Here is an 18942-nt window from a genome sequence, read left to right on the forward strand (position 1 = left end):
AGAAGAAACATTTGTACAAAATCTTGTACAATGAAATATAACAGCAGGAATATCAATCCAACCAAATTCAGACGGGAGAAAAAGATAGATATAAGAAAGGGGAAGTGATTAATACCGAATTCTCCATCACATTTATCTGATGCAAGAGCATGCTCAAGTCAGATAGGAATTAGGTGAAGAAAATGCTGTGATCTTTGTTAAGCTACCCTTGTCTTATCAAACTATCCTCATGTGTTTGGTTTTTTTTTTCCAGGCATCTCCACGGTTTTCTTTAAAATTCCTCCACTCTCACAGTTACGATGACTGTGTCTGTGTTCTGTTTTACCACTGAGATTATAGAAAAGCCATTTTTTGATCCAGTTCCTTCTGCTTCATTCATATATTAACAATAAAACAGTAGATGGTTTTGTCAAACTCGTCTTGGCTTCCTACAAATAACCTCTAAACCCTGTGTAACAAGAAATGCAGTCGAAGTATTCTTCGAAGTGCATTCGTAAAACTGAACTACGTTTGTTTCTTGACCCAGCGTGTTCAGGTTTACCTAGACTTTCTCACAGCTGTTTTTGATTCTGACCAGCCAAAACCTATCTGCAAAACTTACCTTAAAAACCGAACTGGAATGGAACTCTTCAATTCACTGGTTGCTCCCCTTCTAGGTAAGTATTAAAAAAGATCAGAACCTGAATCTTGAAAAGCCCACTTAACCGTTGTTCCACAGTGGGGTTTTCTTCTTTTTTATCCTCCTGTGTAGGTTTTGATGGATAGTAACAGAACAGAAGAGTTTGAGTTTGCTTCTGCTGTGGTGGAAATCTTGTGCTGATTGGCATGTACGTGTATAAAGGATGTACCTTTTACTGTAATGCAAAGCATCAGTGTTCCACTAACAGTAGAAATTACTGTTAATTTTTCTTCATGTACATGACAGTTTTGAATAAAGAACCTCTGTTTTAAATATGCTATTGGAAGTGAGTGGAGCTTAGGGATACCAGCGGAATGTGGTAATGTAAATGAATAGTTTAATGCTATAGTTTATAGCAATGTGGAAGATTTGCTAGTTACAACTTATCTTCATATTGTTACTACTACTGTTATTATATGGCTTTTTTCACTCAAAAGTAATGACAGCTGTGAATTTTCAGCTGGCATTCCAGCTGTTTATGGTGGTGCCAGTGTTTTGCTGAACTACTTCTAAGAGATCTGTGAAATGCAACTGAAAAGAGCGAAACTGCTGTCAGTTGACTGAACTCTGCTGTATAGAGTTTTTGGAACATCTCTTCTTGGAAATTGTCGTTTGCCGGCTCCAGTATTATTGAGCTTGAAATCCTGGCTCCTCTTTGCCTATTATAATCTAAAACCTTTAAATTTTTTGTGTTAAGCCAAACATGTATTGTTGTGCTTTAAATTGTGACACAAACCAAGTCCTTTTGGTTCTAATTCTCTATCTTCATTACAATTCCTGTCCAAGTTAAGAACTGATAATGTGGTTGATAACACGTTGATTTGGAAAAAAGGTAGGAAAACTACATGGAGCGGGATTGTAATCCCAAAGTGTTGTCATATACTTTGTTGAGCTTTTCAATGAACGTGGGAAGAAGCGAGGGCTTTCGGAGACTGCATCCAAATTTTTAAAACTCTTACTTAGGAGTAGATAAATGTAGACCTTAGTTGTTACAGCAATTAAGCATATAAATATTGCTGATACTTACGGGTGGAAGAAGTGAGCAGCAAGTAAAATACTTGAAAGTGCTGGTGTTGTAGAAATATAACAGGCATCAAAGGCTCTTTTGCAACTGAAATTTGCATTTCAAAATTACTTTCTTTCGGCATCCAGAGATTGGTATCAAAACTTGCCAGGTCTTTTCATTTTTGTTTGATATCCTTATTTGAATTTTGTTAGTGCTCTAGTAAAATTATAGAATACTCTGATTACTATTTTAAAAAGGCAAATTGAGAAAAATCTCGCTACGCAGCTCTAGAAGCCGAAGAGAATTACTATCTAAAAACAAAATGAACTTTCTTTGTTCTAGCCTTCAGAAGATCTACTTCTAAATATCATTCCTTGAGTTTATTACACAAGAAAGTACATGCAGGCATTGCATAATAAACAAGTATAAGAAAATTGAGGGTGAGGGGAGCATATTTTACGCTTGTAAGGTTAATTCAAGTAATTTTTTTTTTAAGTGACTTCATTTTTTTTGAAGTGAAATAATGGAAACCCTTATATGTGCCACCCCATTATCTTTCTGGTGCTGGCATGTGGAAATTAATGTTGAGTACTTGGGTGTTTTTGTCACCCCCCCCCCGCCCCGATCTTACACGTTATCTTAATGTGTAACCCATCATCTGTATTTGTGAAGCTATGATTAAACCATTCGAAATTTTTTGTTCAACTAGCTCCTCAAAGAAGGTCAGTCAGTCTTGGAAAACTGGTAGGACTTTGTCCATAATCCATTGAAGTAAATAGGAAGAAATGTAAGGACCCTGTGCTTTGGCTCACGCAGTAGATGAGGACTTTGCTGGAGGACTCCCTTGCTGTCCTCGTCCTCTCCTGTCCCTCATCGGGATAAACCACCCTTTTCAGAGGTGTTGTCCTCCAAATGCTTACGAGGCAATTAGTCCCGTTGAGCTGGGTCCCAGCAGCACAGAGGGTATGAAGTACCAGACTTGCCCAGTACCACCACCTCTGTCGCGAGGTCCTTGCAGACATTCACCCGATACCTCTTTCCCCTCTACTGTAATAAAAACAGCGCTTTTAAAGCCGTTCAAATTACAGTAGTTATGCTAAATGCAGGCAGTGAATAGCTCGTGGTTAAACAAACAAGTTGAATACTACTTTAATATAGTTAATAGGAACTATATCTATATAATCTAAATAAATGAGAATATCAAATGCAGAAAAGATCTACTTGGTTTCTGTTACAGGTAGTCTCTTAGAAGATAGCAACGTGCTGCGCCCTTAATCAAACCTTCCTACAACTCTGTACTTTATCAGCCTTCTTCCTGGTTTCCTGCTCTCATTTCTTAAAGCTATTGTTGATTTTTAACGAACCGTCAGCAGCTCATTCAAGTGAGGTTAACAAAACGTATTTTCCTTGAGAATGAGCTAAAGAATATACGATAATAAAGGTGAGTATTTGTTGCATGTATGACTGTGCATTCAATCCCGCTGCAAGGGTCCAGTGGTGGGCCTGGCCAGGATGGGCTTCCTCTCGTGGTCGAGCCTGAGTTGGTTAATGCAGCATAATGACACTGGGATTTTGCCCCTGCCCTGGGCTGTGTGGTGCGCGGGTGCCAGACACCTGTGTGCCGGCGGGCAGCACTGATTGTGCTGGGTGGCCTCTGCGGTGGTGTAGGGGACAATGTGCTCTGCAGCTGCTTCTAATAGTGAAGAAACCACGAGGATATATCTGACTAATTCAGGAAAAAAGAGTTTTCTTTTGATATGACTTTGAAATGAAATCTGTCAGTCTCTTCTGTTTTCTGATTTTTTTTTTTTTTTTCAAAAAAGCTTTTCATCATTTAACATTTGTTTTGACTTAAAATCTCAGAAATTGCAAGTAAGGTTTTTGAAACCTTGTTCCCTTACCATTTCGAGCAGGTGCTTGTGAAGAAATGCTGGTTCGGCTGGGGCCTTGTGTGCTGTCTGAAAAGAGATTTTTTGAGGGTTAGCCCCTGTTTGCTCACTGCAGGTGTCCCCATGCCACCCTACCAAAGTGCTGGCTGCGTTTTGTAAAGTCTCGACAAAGTGTCTGTCTTCAAAGAGTCAATGAATAATCTGCCCAGGGCATGCTTTTTTAAAATTGAGCTCAGCTCATGTCTTAGCAACTTTCTTGTAAAGCCTTGACTTCCTCTCTGCCTGGCGCCTCCTCCTGGGCGGCTGCTAGGGGCTGGGGGCCAGGTGAGCATCTGGTCAGGTAAGCCACTGTCAAAGCAATCGATGACCTGGTGAAGCATGTCTGAAGAGGCTGGTTTTATTTACAGTTCTGGGGGTTTTGTTAGCTTAAGTTAAAAATAAGAACTGGCTGGTTAGGAACTTACTGTAGAAAAAAGGTTTTTTTCTTTTTTTCCCACAGAGGGTGCGAGGATGTGCTGGCTGCCGGGCTGAGGCGTGGGGCAGGGCTAGCGCCGAGGGAGGCAGGCAGTGGCGGCTGCTCACCATGCTGCGCTGCAGGAGCCCTCCCAGCTGCTCCAGTTGGGCAAGGGCTCCTTCCCTGTGGTTTCACATGCACAGAGGAGGTTTGTTTTTTGTCAGCTTTGTATTCAGGCTACTTAGTCAATGTTATTAAGCACATCCTAAAATTGATATTTTGTTCTAATTGCTCCTTGTCCTTCTGCAGTGTGTCTCCTTTCAGTAAGACCATGATTGAAGATGTCCTTAGTCTAATGCAGAAACTATCTTCCTTCAGTCTGTTTCTAATCCTGTGGCTTACTTTTTTTTTTTCCCCCCTAATGTTACATGTGCCTAATGTATACGTGAATTTTGAATTTTTTCAATACTGAATCTTAGCTTGTTTGCCTTCAGCAGCCCCCTCTTCAAGGCTGTTGCGATATCAAGATATCGAAGGAATTTTGCACTTGTGGCTAATATGTGAGGTGCAGAAGGTTCCAGCAATATGTAGAGAAGTAGTAACACTTCTAGATGTAGGTTGTTTTTTTTCTTTTAATAACTGCCAAGGAGTCACCTTCTAAATTGTTGAAACTAATGCTTTCTTTTGTGGTGTGGAGCCTGCAGCTTCCTTCATGTGCTCAATTCCTCTTTTTATATGTTTTGACTTTGTGTGTTGGTTTCGAGAGAATGATTTTTCTGGTTGAAAGCATGCCAGATCTGCTCAAAGGCAAGAAACTACTTAGAATGATCTTCTATATCATAGGTAAACCTAATCTCAAAGAAAAGAATAAAACAATGTATGTGTGTGTATGTGTATATATATATATATATATATCTATATATAAAAAGAGTCTCACACAAAACCAAATTTTATGTAACTTGCCATCTATCTTATAAGAAAACTAAAATATTTTTGTAGTATTTTTCTCCCTTACTACTACTCTCATGTTTCTGAGATATGCCTTATACTGTTCTATGGCCTTACCTCTCATCAGTGATGTTGACCGTCTTTTATTTTCACAGCTGGGACTGAAACTGGTGCATATCTAACCTAGTACTTGAATATCTGTTTGTGCAGTGTGTATTTTGCATCTTTGCCCTTCATCCAACTGCTTCAACCCATGAGCAGTTGAAATAATTCATGCAATCAGTAAAAGACACCAGTAAAAACAGGGCAAAACGGAATATATGTTTTGATAGAAATGCTGTTCAAAATTGTACTTTTTTTGTATTGTGTCAGAACCTATTTCAGTATAGGTATGTATTTTATATATGTATATTAAATACATGTGTATATATATATAGTTCTGAAGTACTTTGTGACCAGAACAATGAATCTTACCTCTGAAGAGCCTTAATGAAAACTGAATATTTTAAGTATTTTAAAAACTTTATAATTTTTAACACACTTAACGTTTGGAAAGTGAATGTAAAAACAGTATTGACATTGCACTGTAAGGAAGTAGTATTCTTGCTTGTGCAGCAGCAGCAGTGCGGATAAATGTTTGCATTAAGAATGCTTGGATTTTTTTCCTCAATATTAGAATCAAAATTTAGTGAATTTAAAAATTGATACTCATTAACGAGGGTAGTAATTTTTTGCTGTTGTTGTGGACTGTTTTCATTTTAAAACACAAAGTAAAATTGAAATGGGTGAGCTAGGTTTTCCAGAAAAGAAAAATTTCCACCTGGGATTTGTATAGTTGCACCTTTCTTGGACTGAGGTCTCAGTTCATCTATCAGCTGCTTTGGAAATTATACTAGCTGGATTGTCTTGTTGACTTTCTTCTCCCATAACTTTTTATTTCTTTACTATTTGCATCGCTACTTTCTTCTATTTATATCTCCTAGATCCAGTTCTGTTGCAATACATTTGCTTGTTCTCCTTTCCCGTTTTTTTCTGAACGTGTTCATCTTGTCTCTTTGTTGTCACATTCAGTCAATATCGGTTCTGTCTCTTCTGCACTGCTCCCTTCATCACTGTATGGGACTCAAAATTAGTCTGGCAACTTCTAGGGGAGAAGTCCTGTCTGCCCTTTGCTGTAAAACTTGCCCGGTATGATCCTGGAACTAACTTCAAGAAATGCGTGTGTGAGTTTCTTTGTTTTAAAAGTGTAGGAAGATGTGCGTTTAAAGTTACACTGATTTCAGTATAATTGCATTTTTCAGAGAGAAATTTATCATGCAGTGTCATAGTTTGCTTAAATGCAATGAGAAGGTCTGTGCCGTAAAGGATAGTCTGCAGAAAGTTTACCTTGAAGTATTAACAAATCTTACGGGATAGGAGGCTGATGAAAAATCCACTATGGAACTACTTCAGTCACTGAAGTTGGAAAGGTTACTCTTAATTTGCTAGATGTGGAGCACTTAATGATGTATAGGAATTCTTGTTGTTTTGGTTTTTCTCTCTGCCAGTATGGACTGCAGTGCATTGCTCTGAAATTTGGTGGTAAAGTGGTTATTATGCTTCTGTTTGCTAAGGGCAGGCTAAGAATTGCTGCATTGTTCATAACATCGAATGTATCCATATTCAGCTATTTATTTCTAGAGATCTGACAAGCTTTGCCTTCTCAGTTACTTGTTTTTTTTTGTATACCAAGTGCAATTTGTAATAATTTTAAAATCTGGAATATGGTTATGGGCCAATAAAAGGATGGGTTCTTAAATTATTGTTTTCACTCAAATCTTCGCTGTTCATGCTGTTTAAAAAGTAGTTCAGTGCTCAAGACTTTTCTGAGGAGTCTTCCGTTTTTATCAACTCGTAAATTCCTTTTCTGTGTTATTACAGCTTCTCTCATGTTTGGGGGCGCCACGTTCAGGTGTGGCTTTCTGTTTAATTGGGATTATGCTGCTACTGTCCGCTGAGAATATCAGCAGCTGTCTGATCTGGATGCTTAATTTCTCTTTATTTTTGCAAAAGAGCAAAGGAAGTTTATGCACTCCAGCAGTGAGAGCGAGCGAATGGTGGAATGGGAGGGGAAGGAGAAAGGTCCGAGTAGGAGCACTAGGAATAAGAAACGACAGCAAGAAATAGAGTTGAAAGCATGTAAATAATTGCATAATCCAGAGTCATTAGTCTCTTTTTCTTTTTTTTTTTTTCCCCCCTCTCCTCCTGGGGCTACCACTTTTTGTTTTGGAACTGAAGGATCTTTTAAAATTGGTATCTTTAAAAAAATATCTTTACTTTCATACATAGGCATCTTTAAAGTGAAAATGAAAGGAATCCATTTGTAAGAAAAAGTCCACCTGTTTCCCGCAACAGGTATTTTAGCGTTTCATGTGGACTCTTAACTAAATGTGATTTTAGAGACCAGTTTTTCTTTATGTGCGGCATCAATCATTAACCTTCCTTTATACGTGTGTATAGAAGAGGAGGAACTGGGCTCTGAAACCGGGTAGCTTTGCTTCTCATGTCAGCTGTGCTAGTTGTCGGTAGAGTCTGTCTTCATGTTGTAAGGGAAATGGAGTATAACTGACGTTCCAGTTAAAACGTGAGCTTTCCACTAATATCAGTGGCCAGCAAGAGGGGGACGTCGCATTTCCTCTTCCTCCGTTTCGTGCGTCAATTATCAGGAAAACTAATGACATCTGCAGAAAACTGGCACCAGGTACAAATAAAAGAGAAGGTGTAGGAAAGCAGAAATGTAATTTTTTTTTGCTGTTTTTTTTTTTAAAGGACTTAAACGTTGACACTTGTGGATGAGCTGTTGATCTGACGCACCGCTCACTCGTGCCTGTCAGACAACTGTTTGCCCTACAGCATTTAATTGTTTTGCTGTTTATGGAAAAGACCACCATTTGACACTAACAAAATAATGCAAGTTTTCTTTTCGAGGATAACTGGATATATGCTCAGCTGACAGAGGTCATTAGGAAAAGATAAACGACAGATGAAGGCTTTTGCTTACTGGAGGAAGGGCTTATGCCTTCTGTTTAGGCTGAAGAGATTAGTAAATGATGCTGCGGCTGTTCACGTGCAATACCCACAGTATAGAGATCCCACATTAAAATTACACCTTTCAGTGATATATTTTTGCATAATATTTTCACAAATGTTAATGACCACATTAATCATGTTTACATTTCTTTTTTAATTGGATCTTTGGAGGAAAATTTATTTGGTGTTTCTCTGGTGTTACAGTTCTCACTTTCAGCAACCTATTAACAAGTGCTGTCTTGATCAGAACGTGCCGGAAGTACCCTGCTTTCTTTTAATAAAAAAAAAAAAAAAAAAAAGCAAGCTGTACTGGCATAATGAAGTGCCTAATTATCATTGCAGTTGCAAGCTAATTATCAAACACAAAATATAACTCATGTATAATTACTGGGGTCAAACTGTGTTTTAAAATCATTAATCCCTTTAAACTGGAATGTCTTCTAAAAATAACCTGTGTTTCAGCACTAAAGGAAGCAATGCGTTGTTTTGTTTTCTTGAATTTCTTTTTTTATGGTAGTATACATTGGGAATCCCTTTCTAAGTACTGGCCATGAATGTTAATGTAAACTGAAGAAAAAAGAAAAAAAAAAAACCCACCACCTTTTTATTTTGAGCCTACTCCAAAAGCTTGTCCTGTAGGAAAACAGAGAAACACAGCCTCTTCACTGAAATAATTTATTTAGGATCCACCTCTGAAAGTAACTAGGTAGATAGTAGTAGCAGCTATATGCTTTGATTGGTGTTAGATGTTGGTGGTGGTTGTTCAAGATATGCTGAATTACTTTTGAATTAAAAATAGGGGCATCAGACCTGCTTAGTTTTGCCTATTTATCCTGTTTTGCTTTTCCCTTTCTGGTAGTTAGGAAGCGCTTGCTTCAGCTTACCTTGAAATGTTTAGAGTCAGGGTCTCTATGGTGCTGCCTATGGGTGCAATTTCTGCTGCAGTGAAGGTCCAGGTCAGGGCATAATGCTATCGGGAGCTGTCGTAGTAGTAGGCTGCAGATTCCGGAAGATACATTAAAATAATTCTGCATGTGCATTATTGGTACGTTCTTTCTCCCTCATCCATGTGTCTCCTGACTGACTGTTCTTGCCTGTCAACTCCTTTTGACGCCTCAGAGTGATTTGTCCCACGTAGAAGAGACTCTACGTTGAAGAGTTCTTTTTCCTCTTTTCCAGTTCTTGCCTTCTCCTTCACACAAGCAGTCTGTGAACTGTGGGAAGTGCACACATTTAACTGTATCCTGCCCTCTAAAGCTGAGCAGTTTCTTCTTCACCTGGTAAGATATGGAAATAAATCGTGGCTCCATAAACACTATGAGGTGAGTCAGGGATAATTTTCTACCAATGGCTGAACTCTGTCTCCAAGCTGAAGGAGAGGGATGTGTAGGTCCATATAACCCTGATATGCAAGCGATGGAGGGATAACTTTTATTTAGTCTGAAGGAAAAAAAAAAGGAAACTTTATTTAAAGCCAAAAAAGGGTGAATTAGAGGAAAACAAATGCTTTCTTTTTTGGCCAGCCTGACACTCGTCAGCAGTGTTTAGACATTCTACATCTAAAAAATGCACGCATGGTGCTAAATTTACTGTAAATTGTACTTACAGTATCTCTTTAAATGTTTCTGCTAGCTAATCCATCTCTGCTGGGGGTACTGTCATTCAAACAACTGAGTTGCCCTGACACAAACACTTAAAAAAAACAAAAAAAACCCGAAACACTTCATACTATCCATTGACAGCACATGACCTCATCTGAAGTTTATATTTATATATCCATCTGAAGTTGGATGAAGTGATACCGTATCTTTGTCTGTCTGTGCATGAAGGGAAGTTCCTCAAGATATCCTTAGAATCCTTGGTGTGCTTTGTCACAAAGTTACATGGCCGCTTGGGGAGCTAGTTACAGATAGTGTATGTGAGGCAGTGTAAAGTTTCTGCGTGAGTGAGATGTTCTCTGGTGGCTACTGCTGGCCAGATGCTTCCTGATGGTCACCCAAGAACGTGTTTGGCGACGTAGGGATACCTCAAAGGTCGTGAAACTGAACATGGGGAAAAAAGGTATATAGAAAAATCGACTTGGTACAGTTCGTAAATAATATATACACCCATATAAATATATAGATAATGTATGCGTGTGTATATATGTGTATGTATGTAAAACTTATCTTCTAGAGGTTTCCATTTTGTAATTTGCACCAGATCATGTTACGTGGACAGTAAAGAAGGGGAGTGGGTTAGGCACTGGAAGCCTGCTGCAGAGGCAAAAGTAGTCGATTTGAATTATACCTGGCCACATCACACTGGATAAAAACATGTTTCATTGTTTCTTTTAAGATGGAGAATTATGAAAATGCTCGGTGAAACTCCTAATACTAAGAAAAGTATTTGAAGTCCTTAGCAGTTTCAGAATGGCATGTAGGTCTGTCTTTGATTTTCCCCATGACTTATAATGATTTTTTCAGTAGGTTTTTTACCTCTGCCCATTCTGAGATTAAGTTCTGTGCCTAAAAGTGTGCTGAAGGCATAACAGAAATTCAGAAGTTATTGTAGTCTCTGCTCCATCTTTTTAAATTTGTGAATAGCAATGCCTTCAATAATGCATATTCATAGACTGACTATTCAATATGAGAAAGAATCTACATCGAGACGAAGAGGGTTTCTCAACTATAAATGCAAATTTACTGTTATGAATTCAAATTAAATGTTTCATGACAGTAGGAAAGTTAATGCAGAAAGTCAATTTTGGGAGAGTTCATCCTCCAGTAGTACAATCTACCAAATATTCATGGTAGTCGCTACAATATTCCGAAGGTATAATGGCTTAGTGTTAAAGACGGTATAAACCTGAAATCACTTGTGGTGTTTTTAAATTGAAAGCTGCTTGGCTTAAGAATGTTTTGGCCCTTGGATTTACTAGGAAAGAGAACAGCCTCTGTGATAGGAGTGAATTACTGATTTGCTCACCGCTGAGGAGGAGTGAGGTGACCAGTTCAGTTGAGTTATTCATTTCCCTCTTTGCCCAAGACCACTAGCAGAAAGGACTTCACTCGTGCTTGGGGGTAAAGGGGAAAGAAACTATATGCGATAAAGCTGATCTACCTGTGGGATGTTGGGGAGAAAATCTTTCTTCCTGACCCCGCCTTTAAGAAGAAGGTACCAGGTTGTGGAAGAAATGATGGCTTTCCTTCTGAGATTTTTCTCTTAATCTTTCCGCTGGAAAGCGAGGCTACCAGTGGTGAGCACTGCCCTGAAAGACTTGAAACTGCTGTCTGTCTTTTCGCGCCTTGTGTCACTGCTCTGGTAACTGTCATCTTTGCTTTAACAGGCAACTGCTTTGTGATAGCCCAGAAACTGCTCCTTTTAAACTCTCTCTTTTCTAAGAAGCCAGTAGCAGCCTTTTTTATGCAAGGGGATGTATCACTCCATTCAGCTTCATCCAAGGCTGTTGACCTAAGGGTGCGATACGGGTGTACGAAGGGCACGTCCTAGTGGGAGCACAGTGACCGTTCTCCATGGGCATGTTTGTCTTGCGCAAGGCAGAGATCCTCAAATGAGCTCAGTGAGATAGTTGGAGTTTATAAGCAGGACAGTCATGTCAGCATGGCATACTTCACGTAGCCTCATGCCCGCTTTAATGGCCTGATACAACTAAGGTCCCAGACGTGGTGTAGCGTGTGTTAGCGTTGGGATGTGCTGCTTTTCTCTACCAGCCGGCTTGAGGAAATCCAATGTACTGTTTCGCTGTGCCATGAAGAACGCTATTTGTTTGCAACCTTAACCAGACAGTTTTGACAGGATTTGGATTTTGTCTGCAATTATGGTTCTGAGCAAAGTTTGCAGTGTAAAGAGATTGCTCAGAAAGTTTGTATGGGACTCCTTCTCGATCATCAACTACCCGTGGTCCTTTTATTTGGAAATTTACTTATAAACAGCAGAGTTTCTACATGTCTGTGAATATTCTCTAGAGCTTGTTGCACCGGGATAGAGCTTTCTTTATTGTTTTTACTAGAACAATCTGCCAGTATTTAGTAGTTCTGGATAGCTAGCTTAAATAACCGAGATCTAATTGGAAAAGACACTTAAGTCTGACTTTGGAGGAATTCTGGGAGGTTATCCTTAAAAAAAGAAAACGTAGTGCTTTCCTCAAATTATTTCCAGTTCAAGAGACTTAAACTTGCTCTCTTAAATGGCTGTTTCTGTTGTTGCTGTCAGTTTACAAGGTGTCCTGCTCCAGTCTACACAGAATGTGATTTTAAGTAAGTGATTCATTCCTCTGGACAAAGAAAACTTCCTTTTCTGCTGTAAATGGAGAAAGGTAATTCTGTAAGGTATCTCTCTCTTGTGCTCATGTTGTGCTTCGAGACTATAGCTCCGTTATTCTTGGGGCTGTCAAATACATATAGCGCTCTTTAAAACCAGGACCGTCTTCTAGAACTGTTGAAAGTACGTGGTGGGTAGATACAATAAGTAAGCGTAACATGAATGTAATGCATCGGTTGCCTGACCATTTCAGCAGTTTTTAGGCTGCTTAGAGTGGGAGATTATCAGTTGGTATATCCACGAGATAAGTCTAGTGGTGTATCCTCTGGCAATGTGTAAGGTTTTTTTGTTGTTGTTTGAAAACTGTATATATAAAATACTTAGTATCATTTAAAACCACCTTTACACAATATAGAAGAAGAATTCTTAGGTAATACTTTTAGTTCCAGCAGATTAATTTCCTGCTTCCAGGTAGAATGTCTTTTGGAGCTTGTTATTTTTTTTAGATTTGTGAAAGATACCATGGTAACTTAGTTGAGTTCCTGTACGTAATTGAGATGAATCTTACAGAGCAGTGGTCCAAAACTCCTTTTGCTGCCTTGCTGGTATCTTCACCCTGAACGATACTGGAATTATTTCCATACGCTTACTGGTACATTTTTCTGTATAAACGTGCTAACTCAGAGGTCTGTTTGGATGAAATGTAACAGCTCGTTTAAGAGTGTCTAAGGAATAGATATGTCTGCAAGACAGAATATTTAATTTTTCCTGTTTTTTATAGTTGAACATTCATTGGGACATGCACCTGACTGAGTGAGCCTTGGTGGAAGGGATAATAGAGCATTAGATGCGGATTAAAATAGCCTGTGTTTCTTTTGCGCTTCTATCTAACCCTTATTTTTCCAGCTAGTACAGTAATCCTTGGCTTCAAGAAGACTCAAATAAGGGGGGTTTTTGCAGACCACTCCCTACCTCAAAAGAATCCCTGGCAGTCGCTTCAGTGATATGTCTAGTAAGAACAGGAGATGCGTAAGAAGCTGTAACCTAGGACATGGCTAAGAAGTGGGAAAAACTGTATGATTTCTATCCTATGGCAGGTCAGAGTATCGGACCAAAACAAGACTTGGGAGTGCTTGGGTCGTGAGTGGGGTAGAGTGGTGCAGACAGCCATGGCAGTGCTTATCTGCCACGTGTGCCAGGGGACTTCTCTCGTTGCCTGCTGGCTACAAGATTCCATACTGCCTAAAACTTCTGCTGTTACACATCTGGCCTGCACTAAGCAGTTACAAAAGGTAAAGGACTGCAAATACTGCCAGTCAGTATCATGCCACCTTTTATGTATATGTTTATCATTCTGATTGCAAGAAGCCCCTGATTAGATAATACCTACTTTGCTGTTTGTAAGGCAAGTAAATTGCACTTACTTCATAGCTGAAATGAATCTTAACGCGAAGCAATCTGTTACCTGGTTTTCTTTTTCAAATTTGGAGGAGTTAGGGTAAATAAGCTGACCCTTTATGTTTTAATCCAACACTTCTCATCGTGGCAAGTACTCGAAAGAGCTGACAAATAGTATCACTGTTCTCCTGAATCTTTGCTTTCACCGAGTAAGACCGTTGTAATGATGAAGAAAAATTTGAAAAGAATAATCCACTGAAGGACTGTCATCTGAAATGTCAGCAAGTTTGAAACAGTACTGCGGATGTGTTAACTGCCCGGGTCTTACCCTGGGTGGCTGGAGCACACGTTTATGCAAAGAGAAGATCATCCCATTGTAGAAATTACCCTTTTGTACTTGCAGCGTTGTGGCAGCGTTGTGTTTGTTTTCATGCCGTTGGTTTTCAGAAGCTGGAGGGACGCTGGTATGAAGTTCTCTGATAACGAACAATTTTATGAAAACTTACTAGGTAATTAATATCTCTTTGCCTGTGTTCTCGTGTGCTGCCTAAATGAAATGTGTGAAGAAGATGCAGTGTGATATTTTCTTATCCAAAGCAATGGTCATCTTTGCAATTTGGGAAATATTACCTTAAGAAAGCCCTGGGGTCCTGAACAAAGAAAATGTCTTTGTGTCTTGTCATCATACAAACAGGAGTGTTGTACTTTCTTTGTGAATTAGGTTATGCTAAAGAAAACATGACCATCAAAGTAAAAAAATCTTCGTAAATTTCTCTTAAGCCTTAGATTTTTCCAAGTTTCAAAGAAACTTGGGTCAAACGCGCCTCTTGTAATGGCCGCAAAAGCTATGTAAATGAATATGTCAAAGCATGTAGAAAGGCTGATGGTCTGAGGACGACAAATTTCAAGATGACTTTAATTTATCCTCCTGCTGAAGGAGGATTACCACGCTTCTCTTGACACAGAAGAGGCCATTTGGAGAGCATATGGCCTGGAAAAGTATTACTGAGCAGGTGTAACAGGAATTCTTCTCGTAGTAATTCCAAATAATTCGGAGAAATATGGCATGGATGGCTGGTCCTGACATGAGTAAGTGCCTAATGTATAGAAATGATTGCCAGGGGAAGACTGACTTTGAAGAACTTCATTCTTTGTAATAATTGAGTTCGAAATGTATAAAATCCCAATACAGCAGTGTAATGAAGGTGATTCACTTGTGTTTCAAATTTTTTTTTTTTTGAAATAGCACTTGCTTCAGCTGAGGTTGTTTTTTTTTTCCAGTTATTTATTATCATACCCATCCATGCTTAAATGTTCAGTTGAGGCAGGATTTAAGTATTCTTAAGGGTATTTTCTCTGCTACCTAGAGTTAAAAAATAAGTCTTACTGGTAAAAGAAAATAGCCTTTTTAATGTGAGACTCGATTTTAACACCTGTCTGAAAACGCTTAGTCCTGGTTTTGGTGGCTACAATGTGGAAGGAAATGAATATTGCTGTTTAAAAGTAGAAGTGATGCACGGGAGGAGTTGAAGTAATTCTGTTTTGCCCATTGGAATAGAATGCTCATTTTATACATTAATTTTAAGTGACGTTTGCTGCTGGTGCTTCATTGATGAAGATTTATAAAATTTGTTTAGATTTGATGCTAAAAAAAAGTGTAAGGAATAGAGCTCCCACCTTTCCTTTCCATATAATTGGTACTCTTTCCCTCGCCATAGATTTTTTTTGGCGGATCCTGGAGTTTTACGCGTGGGGGAGGAACAAAAAAAGGCTTTGTGTGTTGTTTAAGCTTGAAAATAAAGCTCCAGCTGTGTTCAATCCGTACGGTAAACCAGTACATATATTGTTAAAGTGGTGTCTAAGCTGATCTTGTCTGAAGATTAATTTGAAAAGGAAAAAGGGTCAGTATTCAGCGCAGAACTTAATCTGAAATATTCCGGGTGGTTTGCCATGTATTCTTTAAAAATGCGCATTTGAACGGGCATCAAATGTTAGGATTTATTGACAAACTAGTAGGCATGTAAGAAAATGCATTTTCTGTCTGCCTTTCTGAATAAAATAAAAATAGAACTTGGGTCCAGCCTTCCTTAGTCCAACCAAACATGACCCAGTTCTCAAGTTCTTCCCCTCAGAATCCGTAAAGGGTCACTTTCATTGAGTGAAAGTGAAAATGGAAAATGTGAGGTAGCATAATTTGAACTCATCCAGATGGTTCAGATTTTGTGGTATCGTATGGATACAAGAGGAGTCAGTAAAAGGAAGAAGTGTAAGGTCTTTGGATAAGACGCTATTAAGGGACTTTGTGTAGCAAGATGATTGCTTGGAGGTTTGCCATAGAGATCTCCCTCCAGGATGATAAGAGTTTGTGAAGGGGCAGAGAATACAAGCCACTGTTTCCTCCACACATCTGGCCAAAACACTTGAAAAACACTTGGGAAGGGAAAGAAGAGACTAAGTGAGAGAATGTGATGTAAAGCTTACTGTTACTTGCCTGGAGTTTGGTGTTTTTTTTTTTTTTTTTTTTGACTTCAGTGTCCTCAGAAGAAAGGTACTGTCTCAGGATGTCAAACTGTAATGTCATCTGCAAATAAGTGGTACATAACTGGTTCATGGGTCTTGTGTGTAGGGGGGGAGGGAGTGGTTTTGTTTTAAAATCAGTTTATGTTAGCATAACTGAATTAGCAGATATCAAAGAGTTACGGTCCAGGATGCTGCAGTAATAGGAAGGTAATGTATGGTAATGTTTTAGGAAGATTATTCTTAAACCTGCTCCAGCCTTTGTAGAAAATGCTGAGCCAGCATACGAAGTATTAAAATATAAACTACTTCCTTGTAAAAGTTAAGTATGTCTTCAGAATGTAAAAGCAGTCCCTGCTGCTCGTTAATGCACTGTGTATGTCTCTCATTACTGTATGGGTGTCTGTCTTCTGCTCTGTCTATAGTAAATGCTTTTCCTGGCCTAGGGACTTAATAGTGGAAGTAAACTTTAAAAGTAAAGGAGCATTGAAGGAGCAGTCTGGTGAAATAGAATCAAAACAGCGCTAGAGAGTAGGCGGTGGTGAGTAGGTGGTTTCATGCATTCCATGGTTCTCTAACATGCAATTCTGGGCCAAATAAGCGCATAAAAATCAATTTGTCATATCTTGCTGTCTTAATCAAATATAAAATAGGAAAGTAAAACCAGAGGGAGATGACATAATTTGCAAGAGAGGTGGGAGGGAGAGAGAAAAGCTGTGGAATCCCTGTCCTTGGAGGTGTTCAGAATTCGGCTGGACGAGGCCCTGAACAGCCTGCGTGAACTACAGGTCTGGCCCTGTCGGGAGGCAGAGGTTGCACCAGGTGACCTCCAAAAGTTCGTTCCAACCTAAGCTGTGCTATTACTCTGTATCCCATAAATTCAATACTGCTAGTTGCAACTGTATTTTCTTCACGAAAAATTAAAGATAGGACGGCAAATTAGTAGTGCCTTACCATTTCGGTTAAAAGCTGGCAAGATCAAATCTGTAGTACAGTTGTTTAGTGGAAACCCATTCAAGAGTGTGTTCAGCTGAGTTAGATTGACTTACTGTTTTCTTTTTTCTTTTTCTTTTTTTTTTTCCTTGAGCCTGAGATAACTCTTTCTGGGAATTCTCTTCAGTTGCTCCAGTTCAGGCCTACAGAAAGCTAAGGAGTAGGGAGATGTTAAAAGCAAGATATGCAGACTCGCAGATTTTTTTTTTTTTTTAAGGTCTCATTTGGGGATTTTTTTTGGGGGGGGGGGGTCAAAGTTCAGGAGTGAAGGATTTGTTTGATACAGAAGTGACAAAGGGGGAGGGGGTGTTTATGTTTATATATTTCCTTACCGAATACATCAGAATAGATTAAATTTCCTAAATTGTGGAGCTGGTGTGAAAGAGTTGATAATCAACATATTGTAATTGCAGTACTGCAGTCTGCGGAAGCATTTGCTAGAAAGAGCAATTACACTAAAGCATCATCAGCGCCCCGTCTCAGTGCTGTGCAGGCTCTTCAAAGCTGCTGTACATCCTGCAGTGCCATGTGTGCACATTTGGCACACTACAAATAGTGTTAATTTAACAATACAAAAACGCTTGCAAATCATGATTGGAAGTGGCAGCATCTGTGGCACTGTGTACTAAGGAGTAAGTCTTTTCTCATGGTTAAAAATGTAAGATTGGGAATGTAGGTTCTGTGGCTTCCCCCAGCGCACATGCTCACGCTGCTCTACCTAAGGTACGTGCCCCTGTTTTCCAAGCTTGCAAAGCATCCAGAACATCTTTTGACAACTCTGTGAAGATGCAGCTTGTAATGGAAACATTCAGTGCTTCAGACTATCGCTACTGTTACCTAAATTGTAGTAGTCCTTTCTGCATTTGTCTGCTGACTAGTTAATTCAAATGACAGGAACAGGGTTGGGACCAGGGTTCCCAATCTGAGCCGATGTCCCAACCTGAGGAACAGCTATAATTCATTTTTACCCTTTCTTCATTCTCTGCATGTCCGCTTCTGGTGGAAAATCACAACAGAAGTCGTGGCTTATGGCCTAGTCCCAAAGTGTGGCCTGAAATGCCTCAGAAAAGCGATGGGTGAGGCTTGCATCCCCTGCAGGCAGAGGAATTTCACTGTTACCGAGTTTTCATATGAATTTGCCTCTCTCCTTCCTTGTTTTGCTTTTAATGTGTATATTTTTTTTTCCTTTCTTTCTTCCTTTTTCTTCCTCCCCTCCCTCCTTCCCTCCCTCCCTCCGTAGAGGAAGCCTCTGTAGAGACAGAGCTGTGCTCCCTTCTGTAAGGGGAAGTAATGGACTTCACTAGAGTTCAGGAGCTGCTATCTAAAAAAGTTTCCTTGCCACTGAAAGCGAGTAATCAGCACACACTGGGACTTCGTGAGCCACTCTTCCTTTTGCCTCTCAGTTAAATTTTTTTCAAGAGCAGCAAATTATATCACAGTCCACAAGACTCAAGCATCAACCTTTTTTTAAGGACTTGGGAAAACCTTAATAGCAAGGTTAATGTAGTTTCCTGATGACAGTGGTCTGAGTCAATTTACCTTACACCGGTTGCAAGTTTAAGAGCTCATGTGACCCATTTGCCAGGGATCAACCTATTCACAGTAACTTGTTGAACTTCTGAGCTGGAGTATAAAAGACCCTGTTAACAGAACTGATGGGTTAAAATTTCTTGAATCATTTCAGTTGTATCAAGGCAAAAAAAAAAGTCATAAATTCACATGTGAA

General features: G+C 39.3%; 1 protein-coding gene across 7 annotated transcripts in view; it reads left to right on the forward strand.

Moving 5' to 3' along the window:
* The window catches only part of CLSTN2 (calsyntenin 2), a 595520-nt gene that overhangs the window by 280779 nt on the left and 295799 nt on the right, over nucleotides 1–18942 (forward strand). Inside the window, exon 1 of one of the 7 annotated variants that reach the window (XM_068954007.1) lies at nucleotides 9225–9367. The exons of 5 other annotated variants lie outside the window; for them this stretch is intronic. The gene's annotated coding sequence lies outside the window, so the exon portion shown is untranslated. Of the gene's footprint in view, nucleotides 1–9224; nucleotides 9368–18942 lie in introns of those variants that run through there. One more of the 7 variants, XM_068954008.1, reaches the window with a different exon arrangement.

The sequence above is a fragment of the Struthio camelus genome, chromosome 9, assembly GCF_040807025.1.
Source record: "Struthio camelus isolate bStrCam1 chromosome 9, bStrCam1.hap1, whole genome shotgun sequence".
Lineage (NCBI taxonomy): Eukaryota > Metazoa > Chordata > Aves > Struthioniformes > Struthionidae > Struthio > Struthio camelus.